Source organism: Natator depressus, chromosome 11 (assembly GCF_965152275.1).
Source record: "Natator depressus isolate rNatDep1 chromosome 11, rNatDep2.hap1, whole genome shotgun sequence".
Taxonomy (NCBI): Eukaryota; Metazoa; Chordata; order Testudines; family Cheloniidae; genus Natator; species Natator depressus.
In genome coordinates, this window is record NC_134244.1 from 36,778,669 (window position 1) to 36,797,138 (window position 18,470).

The window sequence follows — 18,470 nt, forward strand, 5'->3', positions numbered from 1 at the left end:
TAGTCTGTATCCGCAAAAAGAAAAGGAGTACTTGTGGCACCTTAGAGACTTACAAATTTATTTGAGCATAAGCTTTTGTGAGCTACAGCTCACTTCATCGGATGCATTCTTGGAAAATACAGTGGGGAGATTTATATACACAGAGAACATGAAATAATGGGTGTTACCATACACACTGTAACGAGAGTGATCAGGTAAGGTGAGCTATTACCAGGAGGAGAGCCGGGGGGAAAAAACTTTTTGTAGTGATAATCAAGGTGGGCCATTTCCAGCAGTTGACAAGGACATGTGAGGAACCGTTGGGGGTGGGGGGAAAATAAACATGGGGAAATGGTTTTACTTTGTGTAATGACCCATCCACTCCTAGTCCTTATTCAAGCCTAAGTTAATTGTGTCCAGTTTGCAAGTTAATTCCAATTCAGCAGTCTCTCGTTGGAGTCTGTTTTTGAAGTTTTTTTGTTGAAGAATTGCCACTTTTAGGTCTGTAATTGAGTGACCAGAGAGACTGAAGTGTTCTCCGACTGGTTTTTGAATGTTATAATTCTTGACGTCTGATTTGTGTCCATTTATTCTTTTACGTAGAGACTGTCCAGTTTGGCCAATGTACGTGGCAGAGGGGCATTGCTGGCACATGATGGCATATATCACATTGGTAGATGTGTAGGTGAACGAGCCTCTGATAGTGTGGCTGATGTGATTAGGCCCTATGATGGTGTCCCCTGAATAAATGGACACAAATCAGACGTCAAGATTATCACTTACAAAAGGTTCCCCCCTCAGCACCCCTCCACCCCGCTCTCCTGCTGGTAATAGCTCACCTTACCTGATCACTCTCATTACAGTGTGTATAGTAACACCCATTGTTTCATGTTCTCTGTGTATATAAATGTCCCCACTGTATTTTCCACTGAATGCATCCGATGAAGTGAGCTGTAGCTCACAAAAGCTTATGCTCAAATAAATTTGTTAGTCTCTAAGGTGCCACAATTCCCATTAGTCTGTTTTGTGCCACTCCAGTTGGGCCCTAAATCAGGTCCAGATAAATTAGCCTTCCAGACAAATGTCACCCAAAAGTTTTAAAAGAGTTGGCTGGAGAGTTCTCTGAGCCTTTGCTGTTAACTTTTAATGCATCTTGGAAAACTGGGGAAGTTGGCCAGCATTTTGCCAGAATTTATCAGGGTAAATGGGATGACCTGAATAAATATAGGCTGGTTTGTTTGACATTTGCTCAGGCAAAATAATGGAAAGGGTATTACAGGACTAAAATCAATAAAGGAAAGATGGAAATATAATTAAAGCTAATCATCACATTTTAATGAAAAATAGTTCTCATCACATGATCTTGATGAGCTCTTTGACAATATTATGTTTGTTTAATAAAGGTAATTGTGTTAGTGTAATATACCTACAGTGAAATCCTGGTCTCATGGAAGTCAATGGCAAAACTCCCAAATGGAGCCAAGATTTTGGCCCTCAACCTAGTACTACCTGATATTCTAATTAAAAATCCATATTAAATTGACTAAAATAGATAGATCTAAATGGGAAACCAACATATCAGAGTGGTTCTATGCCCAATGCCAGTCCATATTTTTAACAATGGTCTGGAAGCAAATGTAAAAATTATTCCCAATAAAACTTTCACATGACAAAGACTGGTGGAGAGGTAAATAATGAGGAAGACATGTCTTGCACACCTCAGTCTGAACTAAATGCATTTTAATTCGGCCAAAGGCAAAGTCATACTTCTAGGAACAAAGAATATCTGTATCTGGATTTGGTATCCATGTTTTTAAATGATGTTGAAAAATTTGAGATGGTTCAGAAAAGAGCTATGAGATTCATTTGAGGTTTGAAAGACATGCCTACAACGAGATACTTAAGGAGCTTATTCTGTTAAGATTATCAAAGAAATGGTTAAGAAGTGATTTGATCACAATATGTAAGTACCTACAACAGAGAGAAGATTTCTGATACCACAGGGCTTTGTAGGCAAAGGCATAACAGGAATTCAGTGGCTGGTAGTTGAAGTTGCAAAAATTTAAACTGGATGTAGTGGGCCAATTTTTAAATTAGCAAGGATAATTAGCTATTGGAGCAGTTTACCAAGGGATTTTGTAAATTCTCAATTGCTTCAAGTTTTTAAGTCAGGACTAGGTGTTTTTCTAAAATATATATTTTTGTTCAACCACAGGTTATTGGGTTTGATGCAGAAATTACTGTGTGAAGTTCTCATCTATAGCATAGGCCATCGAAGATTACCATATCTCTAACCCTATCTTTTCTGGTCTTTAAATCTATGAATAGCTCAACGAAGATGTCTGCCCCATGTGCAACAACAGCCCTAAAAGGAGGGCTGTTTTGTGTTCCAAACACAAAAACTTGTTTGCAAAAACACGAGTTAAGGCAAGGTGCTCACAATAGAGTGCTTAACAAAGCATGTAAAAGCAAGAGAACGAATAATAAGCACATCACAAATTTTACATTGCCCACAAATGACTAGACTAAGTCTTTACGTCTCAGCTTTTGTAAGGGGAAGTGGACTGCTCTGCCACCACAGGGGAAGCCTGGGGAAGGAACTGTGAGATCATTTCTTGTGGCAGGGAGGAGAGTAATTTGTTACAGCCCTTTATAGGACACAGCGAGTCTTGCTTATAACAAAGAAACACATTCTTATCTAGTAAAAGAAAAGGCATTCTTCACCCCAACACAACCACCTTAACACGAAGACCTGGGGTCAGAGAGTTTTTAAAAAACATTTATTTTTTTAGCTTTATTTCAGTATCCAGTGTGCTAGGCCCTGTACAACTCAGTTGAACACAAAGACAGTGCCCCACAGAGCTCACAATCTATGTTTATTGTTTGTAGTGTTGTTGAAGCCGTGTTGGTCCCAGGACATTAGAGAGAGACAAACTGGGTGAGATAATATCTTTTACTGGACCGAGTTATATTGGTGAAAGAGACAAGCTTTGGCACTTACACAGAGCTCTTCTCTTCTTCTTTGAGGTAAAACATGAGCTCTTCCCTTTGTAAGCTCGAAAGCTTGTCTTTCTCACCAACAGAAGTTGGTTCAATGAAAGATATTACCTCACCCACCTTGTTTCCCTAATCTAGGCAAGGCGCAGCAGATAGATAAACAGACAAATGGGGATGGGCTGGAGGACAGATACCTGTAAAGATGGGTCTATTCACATATATTAGCAGTAGGCCGTGGAGTTGTAGCCATGTCAGTCCCCGGACATTAGAGAGACAAGATGGGTGAGGTAATATCTTTTATTGGACCAACTCCTGTTGGTGAGAGAGACCAGCTTTCAAGCCACACAGAGCTTTTCCTCAGGTAGAGTTCTGTGTAAGCTTGAAAGCTTGTTTCTCTCACCAACAGAAGTTGGTCCAATAAAAGGTATTACTTCATTCACCTTGTGAGATGTGATTGTCATGAACTCGGACCGTATAGATCATTTTTGCAACCAAAGTCCTGTAGTGGCACCAAATCTTGTATAAAGGGGGTCAAATAAGGTGTTCAAGACAAGATTATGGTTTGCTGATTATGATTATGCTATCTGTATCTGTGTATTGTTTTTGTTTTTAAAGTTATAAGTATTGGCTCTATACTGTCTGTAGGTCAAACTTGTTCTATGCTTCTGGGTGACACCCCAGACAAGTTGGTGTCAGCTCTGCCTAGCCTGCTTGATGGCCCATTTAGGACCATCAGCTATACAACTGACCCACTGAGAGAAGGCAGATACACCTAGTGACTCAGCAAGGCATGCAGGGACCTGCCTATGGACAGAACTCTGAGGTTTTTCCATGCCATGTGATGGACAGCTTGTCTTTGGGACAAAGAAAGCAGAGATCACATGGCAAGAGACTATAAAAAGCTGCTGCAGCTCCTCCATCTAGGCTTCAATCCTGCTTCTTACCTCTGGAAGGACTTTGCTACAAACTGAAGCTCTAAACAAAGGAATGAATGACTCATCCCAGCTGTGGATGTACTCCAGAGACTTGATTTGAACCTGCAGTTTATTCCATCACTGCTACAAGCCTGAACCAAGAACTTTGCCATTACCCTGTGTAATTGATTCCACTTAACCAATTCTAGCTCTCATCTATATCTTTTTCCTTTTACGAATAAACCTTTAGATTTTAGATTCTAAAGGATTGGAAACAGTGTGATTTGTGGGTAAGATCTAATTTGTATATTGACCTGGGTCTGGGGCTTCGTCCTTTGGGATCGAGAGAACCTTTTTTCTTTTTTTCTGGGGCATTGGTTTTCATAACCATTTGTCCCAATAACGAGTGGCACTGGTGGTGATACTTGGAAACTGGAGTGTCTAAGGGAATTGATTGTGTGACTTGTGGTTAGCCAGTGGGGTAAAACCAAAGTCTTCTCTGTTTGGCTGGTTTGGTTTGCCTTGGTGTGCAAAGGAACACCAGCCTTGGGCTGTAATTGCCCCGCTTTAAGCAATTTGTCCTGAATTGGCACTCTCAGTTGGGTCCCGCCAGAACCAGCATTGTTACACCTTGTCTCTCTACATTAGTTGTGGTTAGAACCAGTGTGGTCACAAGTTTAGTGGACTTGCCCTTGAGACTGACCAGTATGTCCTCAGTGTATATGGAGCTCATCTTGGTTTTCCTTATTCAAAGACATTTTGTTTGTATTTTGCAATTTTATGTGAAGGAAATATATTTATTTAGGGTAAGAGCTAAGGAGGTTGTGTTGTGATAAACTAAGCATTCATACTTGATAAGAATAATGTGTTTGTTTATGTGGGAGGTATACATTTTATGTCTCTAACTATTCATTTTCTTGCTTTTAAGTACTTGGATTAAATGATGCGATAGGTGACTACATTGTTGTCACTTAGCAACCAGCGCTCATTTTTGCAAAGAAGTTTTTGTTTTTTAATTTCACAGGAGTTCTTTTGTTTTTGTTTTTAATATCTTTTCTTTTTCCTTTTCAGGAAGTAAGTAAAGACACAGTGTTCTACATTTTAAAGAAATGGGACTGGATGTGTTACCTAATTATTAAAGGACTGAGTAACTGCTCACTCAGGGCCTGAACCAAGGCTATTGAAGTCAACTGATGGTCTCCCATTGATTTCAATGGGCTTTGGATCAGGCCCTCAATGCACAACTGACAAGGCATGCAGGCATCTAAACTAAGCCATAAATATGGCATGGGGCTATTCAAAAGGTCTTGTATCTTGCTGGATACTTTTGAGTTTAAGAAAGAGTAGTTTGGGTTCTTTGGGCAACATTAAATAATTGAGAGTCTGCTTATATATAATTATTATATTATTCAACCCAGAAGTGATTAGTGTATGATATATTGATTTATATAGTTATAAATGCAACATAAGGTACTGTCTAACAAGTTGGTAGGTAGGTTTTCTTAGGAAACAGTAAGAACTGGTAAACTACTTCTTACCCTGGATACCTTCCCGGCAGTTTGGAGCTCCATGTTATAGAAGCCTCAGCAGAAGCTGGGGCTTTATATTACTTGGGATGGGATTAGGAAATGTGACTTTGAGTCCCGTTGTCCTCTTGTTGCAGGTCTTGTGTGTGTTGGTCACAGTAAGGGCCTTAGGCACATGGGTGAGAAGTTACTCACCCATGTACTCCCACCAACATAAGGCTAGCATGATCTGACCACAAGGAAATGTTGTACTAAATGGAACGGATTCGTTACCTGGTCTGTTTGCAGCTTATGTGAGTTAAATGGGGGTTATATTTAAATGGAAAGAAAGATTTTAACTTCCTTGAGGTGGTAGTTGGAGTAATTTCCTCATGAGAAGAGCAGAGATGAACAGCCAAAACTGCCTCTTGCAATAGAGCTCAGGTAGTGCCGGAGGGTGAAAACAGAGCAGAGAGGAGCCTAGTTCTAGCAGTAGGCTCAAAATCAGAAGAATAAAGGACTGTTTGTCTTGAAGAATAACTGTTAATTCTTTAAATTGGTAGCAATAATTTATTTGTGTTCATTTTTAATTTTGAAAGTCAACAGACAATCTATATAAGTCTTTGATGGCTCTTCAGTGAGACACGTACAATCAGCAATCAGCAAATCAGTTTGGCTAGTTGAGCCCAAACTCAATCCAAACTTTATCTGAACCTTTTTTAAGGTTTAAAAGGTTTAATTACATTTTTTAAAATCATGTAGGCCTGATGCTTCCTAGTCAGTGGGACCAAAAGCTGAAATATAAAATTACTGTGAGAGCAGATATTTCTGGCCCATTGTTTCTTAATATTTTCACATCTTCCACCAGTGCATCCCCCTCATCATTTACCTCCTCATTAACATTAATGTGACTAGCATAAAACTTCATTTTTGCCCTTCATGTCAATTTCTCATATTAAAATGTACAATCTTTAGTTGCTCTGTTAATTTAGCCAGACACCCACTTATGTGGGGCTTGGACCTGCAGCCACTGAACTCGATGAGAGCACTGCTATTGATTTCTATGGGTGAAGGATCAGGCCCATGGCCTTCATCACGGAGCTGCTCCCTGGTAATGATGGCATTATCTTTTCCACTATGCTGTATCTTCTACTCATTAAGCTGATATTTCCCTTTCTATGACAGCTTATTTTATTCACTCCCTAATCTTGCAATGTAGTTTCTCAACCAGATTAAGTAGCCATACCCACTTCATGCATTACCAGATTGTAATTACAAACTGAAACTTTGAACACATGACTTAGGAACACCCGGACATGCTGTGAACTTAATTACATCAGGGACAAAAAATAAGATATATAGCAGAAAATAAAAGCAATTGTAGAAAATAAAGTACAAAAACGTTATTTTACAGCCATGGAAAAATATAAACAACATCCAGAGGAAACAGACTGACACCAACAGTCAGAGAGGAGACAGTTATCAGGGAAAGTGTTCAGAGATCAACATAGTGCTGGTGTATATTAAGCAAATTCAGTGACCAAATTTGTGTGTTGTGATCCATTACCAGAAACAGAGACATTTCCCTAAACTCAAGGGACTTTGATAAGTCACTTGACTAAAGCTCCTTGTGAGCCCTTCTGGAAAAAATAAAACAGAAAAGTGCAGCATATGAGGACTAAGCAGTTGCACAAACAGAAACAGAGTTTATTGGGATATGAGATGGTACTGGCTTATTATACATGCCAGAATGTTGCTTTTTTAAATCTCATTGACTTGGCCAAAGGAAAGAGCAATGGAAATGAAAGACAGCAGACCAGGACAAACTACAAAGGGCAATTCCACAATTATTTTATTATTCAACTTAAGGCAGTCCATGAAAACAGTCTGTAAGTTCAACCAAGGATATATGAAAAGCAAAACAAGGTCATTATTGTGTCTATAGGAAAGAAAATCCTTGCAAACAAAAACAAAAGTAGTAAAGTGTTAAATTATTCATAAAACCAAACACTTTGCAAAAACATACTTACTGTGAACTGCATATGGATATCTCATTTTATGACTGGAAATGGATCTTGAATCTCCAGAAAACATTTTCATACCATAATCTTTAAATTCAAAGCAATATTGAAAAGAATTGTGTAAAGATCAATAAATAAGTATAATTATTGAAATCTCTATGAATAAAACATTGACTTGCACAGTCTGGAAGCCTGAAGGCATTACAGCACCATTAGAAGATATTTCTATTTTATAATGTCTCAAAGCTCTATAAAAAATGAAGAACTTTAAATAAAAATGATGATGCTCTTACTGACAGAAAATGAAACTTGAATAGCTTGCCTGTTATGAATATAAATTACAGTGAAATGAAAGTTTGTTGCCTACAGAATATTACCTAGATGGGAAAGAAAGGGGTGTTACTCAGAGAAAGAGGGATTACAGAGTGGAGTCCTGTTTCCAATATAGTATGTGTCTGTTAGGATATAATATACACATTTTGGTTTGCAAATTCTTCACTTAGTTACATCCATGAAATCTATATTTTAATATGCTTTCAATTTCAATATATCACAGATGGTGTAGCATATATCATCAACCTAGGACATGATCCAAAGCCCACTGAAGTCAATAGGAAACTTTCCATTGATTTATGTGTTTTGGATGAGACCACTAATTCTCAATTGTCCCCTACCTTATCTAAGTCTATATTATACCAGTACAAAGTGGGTACAGAATGCTACCATTTTCATTTAATCACATTTTAACCCACTTTCACAGGTGTATGTGACTACATAAAGTGCAAGGCAGAGGAGAATTAGGCCCATTATGTGTAAAAAAAAAATTGATGTTTGTAAATGTAATATGTTATATTACCATCAATCTCACAACATTCGGATACTCAGCTGAGGACAGATTTGGGATTTCAAATTAGGGGCTTTTAATGTTTTATTTGGGGGTCATTCATTATTTTGGTTTGTAAATTACAATCTGGTAATAATGCACAAAGCAGGAATGACTACTTATTGGAATGTATTTGGACAAAAGAGCAGGTTTTCAGAATACAATATAAGCACAAAATCGGGGAAGTAGGCATACAAAAGTGTGCATGCAAAGCTTAAAATTATTCCCAGAGGTTCAACTGAAGCACCTAATGCAAATGCCAATCATGATTTAAGTTTTTGCTGATGTGCTTCTGCATGCTTAAAGCCCTAATTGTTCCAGCGCTTGGAGTTAGCACTTTCCAGCTGAACTAAGTGATCTCCAAATGCAAATACCTTGATTAGATATAGAAGCTAGATAGAGCAGTTCTATACAGCTGTCGTGCACTGAATATATTATTTATGATTGAAAATACTACCGTCAAGTATGTACAAAGTGCCTAAGTGATTTAGAAGCACACAATATCTTGACTTTCAAAGATTCTTATGGAATGCCCACAACTCGCTATGCATACTGCATCTCCACTGACTCTGGACAGGCAAGATTTCTGTGTACAAGCAACACATACGGATTTAAAAATTTAGCTTGAAAACTCCCCATTCCTGTTTTCTAGTTTAATTAGATGGGAAAGCTACAACTCTCTAAATGTGGACAAAATTCTTAATGATTTTTGAATTAGAAAACATATTGCATATGCTTCAGAGGAAATTATGATCAAGTTTTGTGTATTGCACACTGTAAACTATATTGATTATACTTTAAAACATTTAATTACTTATTGCATGTTTTATTATAATGTACATAATTTCAGTACAGTACATGATGGATGTACTCTAAGATGAATCCTGCCCCTAATTTTGCCATAAATGTAAACAGTATTTCATTATTTGTGATGCAGCCATTTAAATGATGTTAGTGTTCATCTTGTGCTAATGGGCAAATCTTCTGCCTTCTGATTCTTCTTGCTAAAGGAAAGTTATTTTTGTTTAGATGTGGTGTCATTAGCTTTTGGTTTCTCAGGTTACATTTTCCTTTCTCTTCAGTGCACATTCTTCAAGGATTTAGGTTGTATGCCTGAAGATTGAAAGTTGTTGTCAGGTAGTCAGTATAACTGTACACAATCATTTTAGTCATTAACATCCACATGTTGGCCAAAAGGTTCCAAACTCCCTATAGAATCTGCATGTTGTGTCTTGCCTAATCAGGACCTGATCCTGCAAGGTGCTCAAGCAGTTTAGCTCCGATCCAACAAACCATTTCTGCATGTGCTTAACTTTTAGCATGAGTAGTGCCACAAAGGGACTGCTCATATGCTGAAAGATAAGTACATGTCTTAGTACTTTGCCGGATTAGTACCAAAGGGGTCATCACCTTATGATTAATTATGAGAATTAGTTAATGTTTACACAGTGTTTTGAAGAGGTACAAGGGCCTGATCCTTTGCCTACTGACACTACTAGTAGCTCTTCCACTACTTCAGGAGGTGTTGGCCAGGTCACAAGTAGATAGAAGAGATGAAGGGGAGCAAAATGTTTTGCTTCTCCCAAGACACATGTAAAGGATTTAGGTTTATTATCTGATAGAAACTTGACTTAAAGTATGTCATTACTTAAAGCAGGTATATCAATGTGAAGGCATAAACACACAAATAGTCTTGCCTGCAAAGACCAGTCACATGTGATTCATATTTACATTGGATGATCTTCTGTCCATACTTCATGTTTATTTATAATTACAAACTAGTGATCGAATGTCATCTAGATTTGGGGATACATACATTTTGCAGGAGATCAATAAAGAAAACGTAAAATTTTGTGTATTCTAAATTCTTTGCTCATTCCCTCACTTTTCCTAATTTACATGAATATGTTGAGCAATACAATGAGTTATAGGCTGGGGTTATTTTATTTTGCAAAACTTGATTTAAATCAATTAAACAATGTTAGTTTTATATTTACATAGTCAAGCCACACTATAAATCATTGGTGAATATTTTACAGTATACCACATCAGCAGTATGTTCCAAAAATCCTGGCACTATGACTAAAATATATAGATAGTTTCATTACATTTTCTGTATGTAATATGCATTTTGAAGAAGGTTGTAAATCAAATTATAATGGAAGCTAATTTTTCATTGTTTACAAACAGCCTCAGAGCTTCAAAGTGCAAGACTGACATCATAAATGAGAATTCAGCACAGTTCTTGTATTATTATATTATTATTAGAAAGCTATGTCTGAAGAAAATAAGTATTTTAGATATTGCTGTTTGGGGAAAAAAGCAGGTTTATATTACTGTAGTTTAAACAGGATAACCTGTTCTCTCAAAGACTGCCAGAATCCATTAATACCACCCCCATTTGATAAATACAATACTGCTGACCACAGATCCTTAAGAAAAGTGTCAAGTGGGATAAAACAGAATTGACCTGATTGTAATAGACACCTAACATCTAGCATGGATGTAGCTTCTGAAAGAAGAAACGTTATCCACTGAATTTTCATGACATTCCAAAATGCCACCTGTTCTGCTAAGTGAACATTGGTGGTTCTTAAACTGAAAGTGACATCAGAAATAAACTGCTTAATTCAAAACATTCTATGTTTTGAAATTATTTGTTTTCAATATTTTGGAATGTAATGAAAGTATTTTAGCTGGATCTCTCTTACTAATAAGTGACCCCAAATATAGTTATAAATATCTGTTCGTTCCTTATTAGTAGAACATTGAAACTAGGGCTGTTGATTAATCGCAGTTAACTCACACTATTAACTCAAAAAAAGTAACTGTGATTAATAGCACTGTTAAACAATAGAATACCGATTTAAATTTATTAAAATATTTTGGATGTTTTTCGACATTTTCAAATATATTGACTTCTATTATGACACAGAATACAAAGTGTACAGTGCTCACTTTTATCATTTTTACAGTGAAAATATTTGAAATAAAAAACAACAAAGAAATAGTATTTTTAATTCACCTTATACAAGTACTGTAGTGCAATCTCTTTATCGTGAAAGTGTAACTTAGAAATGTAGATTTTTTTTTTTTTTACATAACAGATTTTTTTTTTGTTACATAACTGCACTGCTCTGCTTTCTATCATTATCAAGTAGAACCCCTCATCTGCATGGACCTATGTCCTCTGGAATGGTGGTTGAAGCATGAAGGGACATATGAATCTTTTGCGCATCTAGCACCTAAATATCTTGAGACGCTGGCTACAACTTTGCCACGTGAATACCTGTTCTCACTTTCAGGTGACATTGTAAAGAAGAAGCGGGCAGCACTATCTCCTGCAAATTGTAACCAAACTTCTTTGAGCGATTGGCTGAAGTAGGACTGAGTGGACTTGTAAACTCTGAAGTTTTACTTTTTTTTTTTAATGCAGTTATTTTTTGTACGTAATTCTACATTTGTAAGTTCAGCTTTCATGATAAAGAGATTGCACTGCAGTACTTGTATGAGGTGAATTGAAAAATACTATTTCTTTTGTTTTTTACAGTGCAAATACTTTTAATCAAAATAAATGTAAAGTGAGCACTGTACACTTTGTATTCTGTGCTGTAATTGAAATCAATATATTTGAAAATGTAGAAAACATCCAAAAATATTTAAATATATGATTTTCTATTATTGTTTAAGAGCATGTTTAATCACGATTAATTTTTTTAATTGCTTGGCAGCCCTAATTGTAACTATACCTTCAAAATCTAATCAGTTTATCTTTCTGCAATAGCAACACAAATTGGTTCTGAATTTCATTTAATGTTATTGTCATGTCAAGATTTAAGGAATATTTTGTAAATATTTAAGCAATCTCATGTTCTCATAAAATTTTCTATTACTATAACCCCACTTTTTGAGTTTTTAAACTGTAATATTTGCAGGTTTGCATGCTGTTTGCAGGTCAGTACAAATGAGTCTATAAATAAACATGGAAATCAAACGTTCTGTTTTTGTGTCTAATAAATCTGTATGCTTAGATTTTCAGATACTATTTACCTATCTATTCATAACTCAAATAGTTACAGTATTTCCTCTTAAAATTTAACCTTCTCCAAACGTCTTCTGGCTTTAAACATTTAATTTTGCATGATTGTGCCCAATTAAGCTATTTTGGTTTTCATTGCTCTATGAATATTGTTCTATGAAAAGTTAAACAGAAGGATAGTCTTCTATATTTAACAGCAGCCTTTAGTTGAAACCTTATCACATGTTTTCTGTACTTCACATAACACTTTATCATCATAGTATACAACAGTTGCCTGTGCGGGCTATTTTTGATCATCAGTGTATAAATCTTGGTGCATAAATTTTAAATGGGTCCACTCCTGACAATCCCTGCAGCATTCTGATAAATCATTTTTTTTTGTTTGTTACAGTATAAACTTACAGATTTAGAAGAAAAGAAGAATAAAATGGGAAGGTTTTATTAAAGGATGTATTCATTTTAATAAGGAAGCTACATTATAAGCAAAAAGAAAAGGAGTACTTGTGGCACCTTAGAGACTAACCAATTTATTTGAGCATAAGCTTTCGTGAGCTACAGCTCACTTCACCGAATGCATTCTGTGGAAAGTGTAGAAGATCTTTTTATATACACACACAAAGCATGAAAAAATACCTCCCCCCACCTCACTCTCCTGCTGGTAATAGCTTATCTAAAGTGATCACTCTCCTTATAATGTGTATGATAATCAAGTTGGGCCATTTCCAGCACAAATCCAGGTTTTCTCACACTCCCCCCCCCCCCACAAACTCACTCTCCTGCTGGTAATAGCTTATCTAAAGTGACCACTCTCCTTACAATGTGTATGATAATCAAGGTGGGCCATTTCCAGCACAAATCCAGGGTTTAACAAGAATGTCTGGGGGGGGGGGGGGGTTAGGAAAAAACAAGGGGAAATAGGCTACCTTGCATAATGACTTAGCCACTCCCAGTCTCTATTCAACCCTAAGTTAATTGTATCCAATTTGCAAATGAATTCCAATTCAGCAGTTTCTCGCTGGAGTCTGGATTTGAAGTTTTTTTGTTGTAAAATAGTGACTTTTTGCGAATACAGACTAACACGGCTGTTACTCTGAAACCTACATTATAAGCAAACACTAACCATTTATTACTACCATTAACAACCATTTATTACTACCATACTTATTCACTGACGTGATTTTTAGCAGATAGCCTGTTTCATATTACACAAAAAAAATGGTTGTAAAAGGCTTGAAACCAAAGACATGAAACTACTGTTTAATTCACTGAACCTAAGTATCCATCTTCATCAGCTAATTTTATTCGATTAGTATGCACCCAATAATTAAATACATTACATGAACAAATCAGAATATAAATAGTTTCATCAAATAATCTGCTGAATTAAATGAAGTGAAACGTGTAAATAGATTTTAATTCAGAAACAGTTGATATTCCTGTATTTAATACCTGCTTGATAGAAGGGTGGAAATGATTCCCGAATCACATTGGACGAAATTCCCCCTTGAGCAGAGAGCTGAACAGACCTTTCCTGCCACTTAAGCCCCACACTTCCTGAGGACTGTGAATGGAAAATCCATGAGGAGGGGTTTCTGCACCCCTGGCATGCCACCAAGGAACATGCTGTCAGCCCAGAATAGGCTGGTAAGATGGTTAGGGTAGATGAAATTGCCCTTGAAGCCCCTTGCAAGTAGCATAGGACAACAGTCACTTCTCCAGCCTTAAAATGGACTAGCAGGCATAGAGGGGTTACATTGCAGCCACCATATTTTGGCGATAGGTCGGGGAAAGTAAGTTCCATACCATCCCCCATCTCCTGGGTACTTTGATGACAGGTTACATCTACAATAGATATTTCCCTCCAATATATCTCATTGTTGCAGCTGCATGGATACAGCTGCACCAGTTCTAGCAACAGTGGAAAGTTTTAGGGCAAATATCACTAGTACAGGCACAGCCACAGAGAAAAAAGGAGGTAAAGTTTCCATGTAACCATGTATTGACTGAGATTTAAATATGCAATTCCTCAGAAGTTCTTAATTAGTAATGCCATATGAGAGAAAATGAAATACTGTGGACGTGATCATTTACCAGTTAGAGCAAAGGGAATAAGAGAAGTATAGTAAGTTCAGCTGATGGAACTCTGCAGATAATATCATGTATTATACTTGATGGGGGGAGTAGGAGAGAGAGAGAGAGAGTGTGTGTCTGAGAATAAAAGGGCTTGATTCTCATTTACACTAATGCCACTTTACACCATTCTGGCAGTGCAAACTGACATTAGTGGTGTGACTGTGATTTATCCCTATTTTAAGGGCTTCTTATACTGGCAGAGTGATATAAGGTGGCCTTAATAAAGTGAGAATCAGACAAAACTTTTGGTTGTTTGCAGCTGTTGGTGGTTATCACCAGCTATTTTTCCTTTGTTTTTCTCCATCTTCCTTAACAGGACTAGTTAGCTATCAGTTAGTGCAAGTTGTAATTTTCCTTAATTTCTTATTCTTTCCCAGCCATAGGGATCTATTTTTGATTGTGATGGAGTAAGCATAATTTTATGGTTAGTAAAGTACTTTTTCCTTTTCTAGATAGAACTGCAGGAGTGATGTACAAACATGGCAGAATTTGGATTACCTATCAATACATATTGCTTTTTGAAATACTTTCATTCACCAACTTTGTAGTTATCTTATAATGGTGAACTCCAGGATGTAGAAACAATAGGCTATAGAATTTTTCACCTTTACACAGTTAGCTGAAATCCAGTGTAGATTCCTAGTGACAAAACTGTTATCATATAACGGCTATTTTTGATCAATGTGAAATAACTTGTTAGTCTCAAACCAGCTCCTACTGGACATGTGTCTAACATCACAAACCATTGAATATATTGACTCCTTTGTTTGAGTTCTCAGGGGAGAAATAATCACTGAAGTCAATGGAACAACTCACTTGCTTGTAGTTAGGCAAGTGCTGAAGTACCTCGCTGAACTGGGCTTAAATAAATAAGAAAGGAATTGAGGCATTCATCCCAGGGCAAAGATTGTGGCAGAGTAATGGGGCAATATGAGGAAGCTTGTACTACTGCTATATATGAATAAGTTGAAGACTTCTGCCTCTAGGGCTAACAACAATGAATTCACTTAGTATGTGTCTACACTAGAAAAACTAGTGCCTATATACCAGTGCATTTACACTGATGCTGAGCAATTAGTGTAGACCAGTGGCTCTCAACCTTTCCAGACTACTGTACCCCTTTCAGGAGTCCGATTTGTCTTGCGTATCCCCAAGTTTCACCTCACTTAAAAACTACTTGCTTACAAAATCAGACATAAAATACAAAAGTGTCACACCACACTATTACTGAAAAATAGCTTACTTTCTAATTTTTACCATATAATTATAAAATAAATCAATTTGAATATAAATATTGTACTTACATTTCAGTGTGTAGTAGATAGAGAAGTATAAACAAGTCATTGTCTGTACGAAATTTTATTTTCTACTGACTTTGCTAGTGGTTTTTATGTAGCCTGTTGTAAGACTAGGCAAATATCTAGAAGAGTTGATGTACCTTCTGGAAGACCTCTGCCTACCCTCGGGATATGTGTACCTCTTGTTGAGAGCCACTATTCTAGACGAACTCAGGCTTTTTTTTACCACTCTGTCATGAAATTCTGCTCAGGTGCAATGCAGCAGAAGGAAATAAAGGGAAAAGTCAGCACTGTGAGAACAGCTGACTATCTGCAGCCCACCAGCAAGTACTGCGCAGGGAGCCGCCATGCCACTCCATCACTTTATTCGCTCCTTGAAACTTCATGGTTTTCTGTGAAGAACTGCATCCCAGAAACCATTTGCACAAACAGCATTTCCGAAACACTGTGTTAACTGTTTCAGTCTTTTCTAATGTTAAGTCTCTCAGTGTTTCAAAGTGATTTTTTGCTATAGAACTAACTTTAGCAGGAGGCTTTGGGAGCAATTGCAAGTGTGCTGTCTTGGGCTGTTCAGGGCAGGATTTCCAGGGGTCAAATGACATTGTCTTTCATACCATTGATACTGCCTGTGGAGCTGCGACAGCGGCTGCATTTTCTGTACTATGGGGTATCTCACAGTCCGGAAACTGTTCTCCAGTGGTTCCCTCACTTATAAACTTCTAACCAATTTCATCACATATATGGTCCTTCTAATCTCAAGAGATCAGTCACTTAGCCCGTCAATACATAACTCAGATCTTACCCAATAATCATGCTGCTGCCAATCCTTTAGTAACTAAAATTTAAAGGATTATTAATAAAAGAAAGGAAGAAGAGAGTTAAAAATGGTTAATAGATCATATACCTACAATAATTGCAAAGTCCTTATATCAGGTCTGTAGCAGTGATGCTATAGACCATTGGCTTGTAAAGTCTCCTTGGTAACTTCCAAAAGATTGGAAGGTCCAAAGTTCAATACGCTCCTTTTAGTTGTCAATCAACAGTTCAGAGAATCAAGGCAGGAAAGAGGCCAAATGGAGATATCTCAGAGGTCTTTTATACTCTTTGCCAGGTGCCTGGAAATTTATGGGCTCAAAGACAGCTCACAACCTCTGTTTGTGGAAAGTTACTGCTCTAAGATAGAGTACAGGGTCACATGAGTATACTGCATGTCCTTACATGCTTTGATGACTCACAGTGGCAGCTATTGCCCATATCTGTGCTGAAGCATCCGCAGGAAGGCTATCTAGGTGGAGCAAGTTTTTTCTGTGGCCCATTGTTAGAGCAAAGTGTCCTTAATAGGCCATCAAGCTTAAATAGTCCATTCAGAAAGGCTGGCTAGACTGAATGCAAACTACCCTGGGGGTGTTACCCCAGGAACAAACACATTTGAGATATAGATACAAAGGCAATATTCATAACTTCTGATACAGTGATGATACATGGATTTACACAGGATAATCTTATTTAGTCCATCAAAGCTTTTCCATTGACACCTGACATGATATATTTTGTACAAGATTTGTTGTAATTGTCTAACATCTAATATTAATTATATCAATGATATAAATGGTCATATTTCAATCATACAGCATCACACTTGGTCTTTTAGTTCTAGTTCTTTATTTTTTCTTTGATATGTTAACTATCGGTTGTGAAGAATCCAAGTGTTGTACGATTATTTCTGTCTTAGCGGTCTCTGTCTGCTATTACATGATTACATGCTTTCTTAACTGACTGGCTCCTTCCTAGCTTCTCTCTGGACTCAGTTCTCAGGTCTAGCGAAGCTATACTTATTTGAGGATGCATTGCAGGGTGACAATTTGACACTACATCTACAACCTATCCTGAAGGATGACCCAACACTCTCACAAATCTTGGGAGAAAGGCCAGTCCTTGCCTACACACAGCCCCCCAACCTGAAGCGAATACTCACCAACAACCACATACCACACAACAGAACCACTAACCCAGGAACCTATCCTTGCAACAAAGCCCGTTGCCAACTGTGCCCACATATCTATTCAGGGAACACCATCACAGGGCCTAACAACATCAGCCACACTATCAGAGGCTCGTTCACCTGCACATCCACCAATGTGATATATGCCATCATGTGCCAGCAATGCCCCTCTGCCATGTACATTGGTCAAACTGGACAGTCTCTACATAAAAGAATAAATGGACACAAATCAGATGTTAAGAATTATAACATTCATAAACCAGTCGGAGAACACTTCAATCTCTCTGGTCACGCAATCACAGACATGAGGGTCGCTATCTTAAAGCAAAAAAACTTCAAATCCAGACTCCAGCGAGAAACTGCTGAATTGGAATTCATTTGAAAATTGGATACTATTAATTTGGGCTTGAATAGAGACTGGGAGTGGCTAAGTCATTATGCAAGGTAGCCTATCTCCCCTTGTTTTTTTCCTACAAAACCCCCCCCCCCCCAAGACGTTCTGGTTAAACTTGGATTATTGCTGTGCACATTGTAAGATGAGCTATTGCCAGCAGGAGAGTGAGTTTGTGTGTGTGGTTTTTGGAGGGGGGGTGTGTGTGTGGGGGGGTGGGGGGTGGTGAGAAAACCTGGATTAGTGCTGGAAATGACCCACCTTGATTATCATGCGCATTATAAAGAGAGGTTTCAAAGAGGGATGGG

General features: G+C 37.5%; 1 protein-coding gene across 1 annotated transcript in view; it reads right to left on the reverse strand.

Moving 5' to 3' along the window:
- Nucleotides 1-13,871, reverse strand: part of LOC141995938 (sodium channel protein type 2 subunit alpha-like) — a 286,439-nt gene extending 272,568 nt beyond the window's left edge. The window contains exons 1-2 of the mRNA XM_074967488.1: nt 13,788-13,871; nt 7,426-7,503 (exon numbers count right to left, since the gene is read on the reverse strand). The gene's annotated coding sequence lies outside the window, so the exon portion shown is untranslated. The remainder of the gene's footprint in view (nt 1-7,425; nt 7,504-13,787) is intronic.
- Between the last annotated feature and the right edge of the window lie 4,599 nt (nt 13,872-18,470).